Source organism: Triticum aestivum, chromosome 4D (assembly GCF_018294505.1).
Source record: "Triticum aestivum cultivar Chinese Spring chromosome 4D, IWGSC CS RefSeq v2.1, whole genome shotgun sequence".
Classification (NCBI taxonomy): Eukaryota; Viridiplantae; Streptophyta; class Magnoliopsida; order Poales; family Poaceae; genus Triticum; species Triticum aestivum.
This window is the reverse complement of record NC_057805.1, coordinates 3,250,751-3,258,234: the sequence shown is the minus strand read 5'-3', so window position 1 is coordinate 3,258,234 and position 7,484 is coordinate 3,250,751.

The window sequence follows — 7,484 nt, the reverse complement described above, 5'->3', positions numbered from 1 at the left end:
CTTCACTTGGTAGCGCAGCGGCGACACCAGCTTCTCAATCACGCAGGCCCTTCTGGGGGGTGGGGACGGTGTCATTGAAGGTGCCGCTCGCTCGCTGGGACCTCAGTCAATCAATCAAGCACATTGGTCTGGAGATGGGTTTGACACGAGAGGAGAGGAGTGGAGAGGACCTTCCTCCTCTCCGCTGCGCAATTCATCGTCGGCTCCCTTCTCTGCTATGCATAGTGGTGCTCTCTTCCTCAACAGAAGGTTCGTGTATGCTCTGCACAATCATTTTTTATTAGCATGCATGTTTCAACAGCTGCTCAAGCAACTAAAAATATAAGTTTGAAACCTCCTATTTATGTATTAGAAAGCTTTGATTTTGGTTCGTGCAATAAAGTTTTAACAACAAAGCCTAGACTTTCATTTGTGCACAAATTAAGCTCAGATATTAGATTATCACAGAGGCTTCAATTTCCGACGAAATAGGGTTTCCCCCGCTTTATATTATAAAGCCACGACCAAAGCACACAGGTGACAAAGAGGTTCAACGCACACACACACGCACACCCACACATACGCGCAACAGAGAAACGAAGTGCACCACAGAACATGAAGTCTAGCTGGGGAAAAGCACAATAATCCCCAAAAAAGGAAGTCCAAGGACTACTACACTAATCCGGCTCCGGAGGTGGAGGAAGGAGCGATGGCGCGGTCAAGCGGGCGGCAACGGACCGAAGCGCGGCGACATCTTTGTCAATGGAGACCCGATCGTGGCGCTAGCTAAGCGGCCGCCAGAGCTGTAGAAAACCACATAATTTGAACATTGCATCAGTCGCACGTAAAGGAATGACATGCTCTACAAGCTTGTTTCAGATATTCCAAAGCATCCACAAAAGGGCACCTATGGTAACCCAGAGGGCCGGTCGTATAGCAGAACTGTGGGGACCGAGCACCTCGCTAAACATATCTGGGAGGTTGTTATGGCACCATCCGCCAGCTACAACCTCCCTTAAACAGCTCCAAAGGAACCTCTCAGCCGGACGTATGAAGAATATATGGTTGGAGTCCTCTCGAATCGTACACAAAGGACACATCCCATCGGAGGGCCGTTCCGCTTTAGCACCTCCGTGCCGGAGGGTATACGTCCCCGCACCAACTTCCATAGGAAGATCCTAATCTTCAATGGCAGTTTGATCTCCCAAAGGTGATTCAACTCGGTCGGGCCCAGAGTTGGCATAATCGCTTGGTATAGGGATTTCGCGGAGAAACGTCCATTAGGCTCTAGGTGCCAATGCAGCACGTCCGCCTCTAGGGATGGGGTGTGGAGTGCCACACATGCAACTAGATCCTCCCATAGGTCCCGTTCACTGGGGCCGAAGGTCCGTCTAAAGGCGATATTCTCTAGGTTGGACAAGACGGCTGCCACTGTCATGTTTTTATCTGTGTAGATATTGAAGAGCGCCTGGAAACTAATGGCGAAGGGCTGGACGCTGCACCACCGGTCTAGCAAAAACAGGGTGGAGGTGCACAGGCCCACTTCGATGGAGGAGCCAAGCCGTAGGACTGGCATCAGCTGAACAATCGTCTACCAGAATTGCGATCCACCAGATCTTTGAGCAAACGCCAGGGGTTGGCCTCGCAAGTATTTGGCGCGAATGATATTTAACAACAGAACACCCTCTCCGGAAGCGATCCTCCATAACCATTTGGATAGGAGAGCAATATCACTACTAGGGAAAAGCCTATACACAGAATCTTATCAGCAGCGCACTTTAAAATAAGGCGCTGCTGCTAAGTATCAGTAGCGCGCTCGCGAAAAACGCGCTGCTGTAACAAATGTATTAGTAGCGCGCTCGCTCTAAGACGCGCTACTGCTATAATTGCCACGATGCCGCCGCGAGGCTAGTTCTATCAGCAGCGCGTTAACATAAAGAGCGCTACTGCTACGGATCATAGCAGTAGCGCATTTACACAATAACTGCTACTGCTAAGTTTACTACAAAAATTTAGTCCCACCTTACTCCGTGAAGAGAGTTTGTACCACCTTAAATATGTTACTTCTACAACTTTCACAAGCACTTGGTCTTCATTGAACTCTATGTGTAGGATCTATGGCCGCAATAGGAATCCTCACCGGTTCTTAAACCAACCGGTGAGAATTCCTATTGACAAATCAGATTGTACAAAAAAAGACCATTGATGATCAATGCCTATTTTTACATGTTGACACATAGCAGTAGCGCGTTCTTTGTGAAAGGCGCTACTGATAGGTAGTTTAGGAGTAGCGCTTTTTGCTATAGCGCGCTACTGGTAAGCCATTCCATCTCCCACCCCCACTCTCCTCTATCCGATCCAGATCACACTCACACTCACTCGATCTCCCCCTCAAGCCCCCGCGCCGGTCCTCCCCCGTCGCCCCTCCGATCCGCGCCGCCGTCACCTCCTCCTCCTCGCTGGACTCGGTACCAGCCTCCTACTCCGTCCTCCCTCCACTCACCGCTGGCCGGCCCCTCCTCGCTCCGCCTTCCTCCTCCGTCCTCCCTCCACTCGCCGCCGGCCAGCCCCTCCTCGCTTCGCCTTCCTTCTCCGTCCTACTCTCTTCTCCCTCCTCGAGTCGCCCCTCCTTCTCCCTCCTCCCTGCTACATTTTGATTTAGTAGGCTAGTTCATATGCAACATTTTGATTTAGTTGATTTAGTAGGCTAGTTGATTTAGAACATTTTGATTTAGTTGATTTAGTAGGCTAGTTGATTTAGTTGATTTAAAACATTTTGATTTAGTTGATTTAGTAGGCTAGTTGATTTAGTAGATTTAGTAGGCTAGTTGATTTAGTTGATTTAGAACATTTTGATTTAGTTGATTTAGTATGCTAGTGGATTTATGATGCTAGTTGATTTAGTATGCAGCATTTTATTGTTATTTTTTCTGTACATGGATAGGTAGATGCTTTTGTTTTTTTTATAATAAGTTATTTTTTGGCAAAATGTAGGTGCCAATTTAGTTAAATTTGCCACTTGTTTTTTAATAAATTATCTTAGGCAATAGGGGCCAAATTAGATGAAATGTCTTCGTAGGTGGTACCCTTATTTGGTAGATATTTGTGGAAAGTTTTTTCGGCAATAGGTGCCACCGAAATGCTTTGGTAGGTGGTACCTTGTTATCTAATATGTTACTAGATCTTAGGATTATAATTGTCCATAAAATTTCTTCTCCCGGAAGAACCAAAAATATCACATGCTACTGTTTTTCTTTCCTGTGAAGTGAATCGTTAATCCTTTGCTCATATTGCTTTAGGAAAATGGCGCCGCCACCACCACCACTATGTCGACTGTGCATGTCAAGGTGCGCCAACAGCCTTGCAACTGGCAAGCTGTGGCATCTACTTCCAGCCGAGTTTTCATCATGCAGCAGTAAGAAATTAGATGAAATGTAACAACTATTTTATTTTTAGTGTTGGCATTACTGCATTGTGTCATTTTGCTTTTTTTACACAGATCGTCCCATGCAATGTGAGGTTGAAATTCAACAAGGTGACAGGAGACACTGTGACACACTACTAGGAAAAACCCTAGTAGTAGCGCGGGTTTAATGTCCACTAGTAGCGCGGACTGCCGCGCTACTAATAAGGCGCTACAGCTATTACTTAGCAGTAGCGCGTGCGACACGCGCTACTGCTAAGACACATAGCGACAGCGCTTGTTCTCTCCCGCGCTGCTGCTAAACTAGCTAGTTGCAACGTGTTTTCTATCAATCGCTACAAGTATTCTTTTTTTTTATTTTTTTATTTTTAGTGTATTTATACGCCGTTATACAAATTTTGGTACAATACCAATTATGATGTTTATATCATTATGTCCATAACAGTGTGTCAAATGAAGGTGGATTAGGTTCAAGCGGATGCAATATATGGTGCATGTCAAAAGTATACTACTAATCCAAACTTGATCTAGTTTGGACTAGTAGTACTTTTGATGTGCACCACATGTTGCCTCCACTTGAATCTAATCCGCCAGCATAAGCTATTTAATCATCATCATAGTCATTACCATCAACTGTATTTATTTAATCACCATAGTTATAGTGTAGCACATAATCATCTTCAAACTCATTCTAGCTAGCTAATCACCACCAACACTAGATGCGGTAGCTATCTAATCACCACCAACACTAGCTAATAATAATCATCATAGTCATTACCACCAACACTAGCTATTTAATCATCATAGTCATAGTGTAGCACATCATCATCTTCAAACTCATTTCTTACTAGCTAATCACTCCTGCTGCTCGATCTCTCTCAGGTAAAATAACATAAAACATGTGTAGCTCTCCTCCTTCATCAAGTTGGAGCATGCAGATGAACCTGTCTCCTAATCGTGGGTTGCGCTTCTGATTGCTGCCCCCTAGTACTTCTCTGCGCTCCTCCATCACAAATTTGGTCCAGTCTTTCACTATTAAGCATTCGTCGCTTTTAGAAATCCAGAATGCACTAAAGTGCATTGTAGGATATCTTGGCCGTAAGCTAACAATACTAATGGTACCATTAGTCTCGATCCCATGAGGCACAACATTCATCAGGAGTCCCTGTTGAAGAACATCGTATAGTAACATAGTTAGCAATGAAGTTAATTAGCTTAAAAAATAATGTATGCAAAAGATGCACTGAGGACAAATAGTAAAAATCTTACCATCTTTCCTAAATAGATGTGACCGTAGTTCATTACGAACACTATTGGTCGCACGTTTTCAGTACTAACATTTCTAAGTGCAGGAAGAAAATTTGTCTTGACAGTATCAAGATCCTCAAGCCATGAAACATAATGACTTAGCTCCTCGCAGTTTAGTTCAGCCCCGGGACAGTAGTAGGTCCTGTCTACCAAGCGCTGGACATGTTTGCTTGAACGGAAATAAGCTGACAATAGAAATTAGTTGTCAACTATTTTTAAATAAACAATATCAAAGACATAAATATGGTTGAGAAACTCACATAACGGTATAACTGGAGGTGTCTGCACATCGACCCAGATGTCAGTATTACCTTCAATATCATCTTCCGGACAAATATCAAAGGTGATAACCATATCAGGCTCAAATGAATAAGTCTTGCATAGTGCTCGCCAAGTTTTGCATCCAAAATAGGTGTAATCGTCTGCGTTGTATAATTTTGCGTGGAAACTATAACCATGCTGGGTCTTCAATTAAACTTTCTTTACCTCCATAGTACGACTGAAACCTATCTTATCCAAGACAAAAACTCTTGCATGGCAGGGGATACGCTAGTAGAATAGTAAAAAAAATTATAAGTTGAAGCAAATGAAGCAGATGTCATGCTTAATTACGAAAAAAGACTTGTCGTTGTGACTTACTGTATCCACTTCGAAGTTCACATCCAGCTTGATGCTGAAGCGCCTATCATCATCTAGGAAGATTCCGTCGCACAGGCCGCGCTCGTCTTCGCAGTATTTGCAAATACCGAAATCCTTTTCGTTGTCAGACATTTCCTATGTTCATAGTTGAAACATTAATTGAAAATCGATCGAAGACAACTACCAGGATACTCCAAATATCTTATAGGACTCATATTGACATGGGCATTCAATAAGCAAAACCAAATCTTAAAATAAATAAGTATTCAAATTAGCATGCATTCAATAAGCAAAAGTAAATCATCTCATGCGTCCGTACATCGTTGAATATTATCACTAATACATCCCGAATAGTATCATACATATAACATCACTAATACAACTAAAACCCTAGCGCACGACGGGTATCGGCGTGGGCGGTGGACACCCAAAGAGAAGGAACCATCACAGGATCATAGCTCCAGTGAGATCCCTGGAGAACATGCCAGGTATTGGAGAACCTGTGCTCCAACGCAAACAAGTAGCGACGGACGTGCGCGTCCTCCTCACTAACACGGCGACGCACCACCTTCGCGAGGTCCTCGAGCCTCTAGACCGTCACTGGCCCGCGCGACCGCCACCAAAGAAGGTTCGGGTCAACGACATGCTGGCTCCTCACCAACCTGCGCCCCCCGGTAGGTAGCGCCTCCCAGTACCACCCCGGCGGAGCCCAGTCCCGGACATGGCCCATCTGGTGACGCTGGTGTCCTCCGCCGATTCGATGACGAGGATGCGGGATAGGCATCGTCGACGTCGATGCGGGAAAAATTGCTTTAACTAAAATAATAACAACAAATGTGACATGTTCAACTAGTTCTATTAATTCAACTAGTTCTTATGATTAAATCTAGTCAATTAATTCTATACCTAATAAAATGAATAATGACATAAAAAGGCCTATGCTTTGCAGGAACGTTGACTCCTTCCCGGTGCGGCAAATCCCGGGCACTCGATATGTCCTAGTTTGTAGCACAAGTCATGCCGAAATTCACGGAAAATTTTGGCATGACTTTTGCTAAAAAGTGGACAAATCGAGAACCTGAAATTTGCCGGAACGGAAATGAATCAACATTCCAGCAAAACATAGGCCACTCGGCTTCATTTGCTGGAAACAACAAAGCCTCTCGGCTTCATTTCATCAATGACATATATCATATAACAACAATATGCAAATGAAATTACTGTTTAGGCATTTTCATAAAAAATTGCCCTAGCTAATTTCCTAAAAAAATTGCTAATCATTTTTCCTAAATGCTAAAAAATGCCTACTGCCCTAAACAAATCTACTAGGGTTCATATGAACATCAACACAACATCAACACATATATAAATTGCCCTAGCAGAGAGAGAGAGAGGAGGGTAGGGGAGAGGAGAGGCAGAGCCTTACGGTGACTGCGGCGAGGGAGGGGCAGGCGGCGCCGAGGTCGGGGTCGGGGCTCGGGCGCGCGGCGGAGGGCGGCGCCGAGGTCGGGGTCGGGGGCGGCGTCGAGGTCGGGGTCGGGGGCGGCGTCGAATCCGAGGTCGGGGCGGCGTTGAGGCGGGAGAGCGCGCGGCGGCCGACGGGCGACAGCGGCGGCGACAGCGGAGGAGTTGCGATTTGGGGGAAGTGGCCGTTGGGAAGAACGAATCGAGCGGTTAAGTCAAAAGTAGCAGTAGCGCGTTCCAGGAACTGCGCTACTGCTAACATAGCTACAACACGTTTCCGTATACGCGCTACTGCTATACCATTCTCTTTTTTCCCTTCTTCATTTATTTTTCTTTACATTTTATTTTTTTTCTTTCACCTTTTTGTATTTCTTTCATTTTAATTTACTTTTCTATTTGCTTTCCATTTAATTTTATTTACTTTAGCAGTAGCGCCTCTCCGCGTAAACGCGCTGCTACAAAGCAAATAGCGGTAGCGCGGTTCTACGAAGATCGCTACTACTATGTGCAGCCTATCGGCTAAGCCGTGGGAATTTTAGTAGTAGCGCTTTTGTACTCGGCCGCGCTACTGCTATAACTGTATCTGTAGCGCCGTTTACACCACCGCGCTACTGCTAATTAGCACCAGCGTGCGTTTTTAACCCGCGCTACTGCTAATGTTCTGTGTATA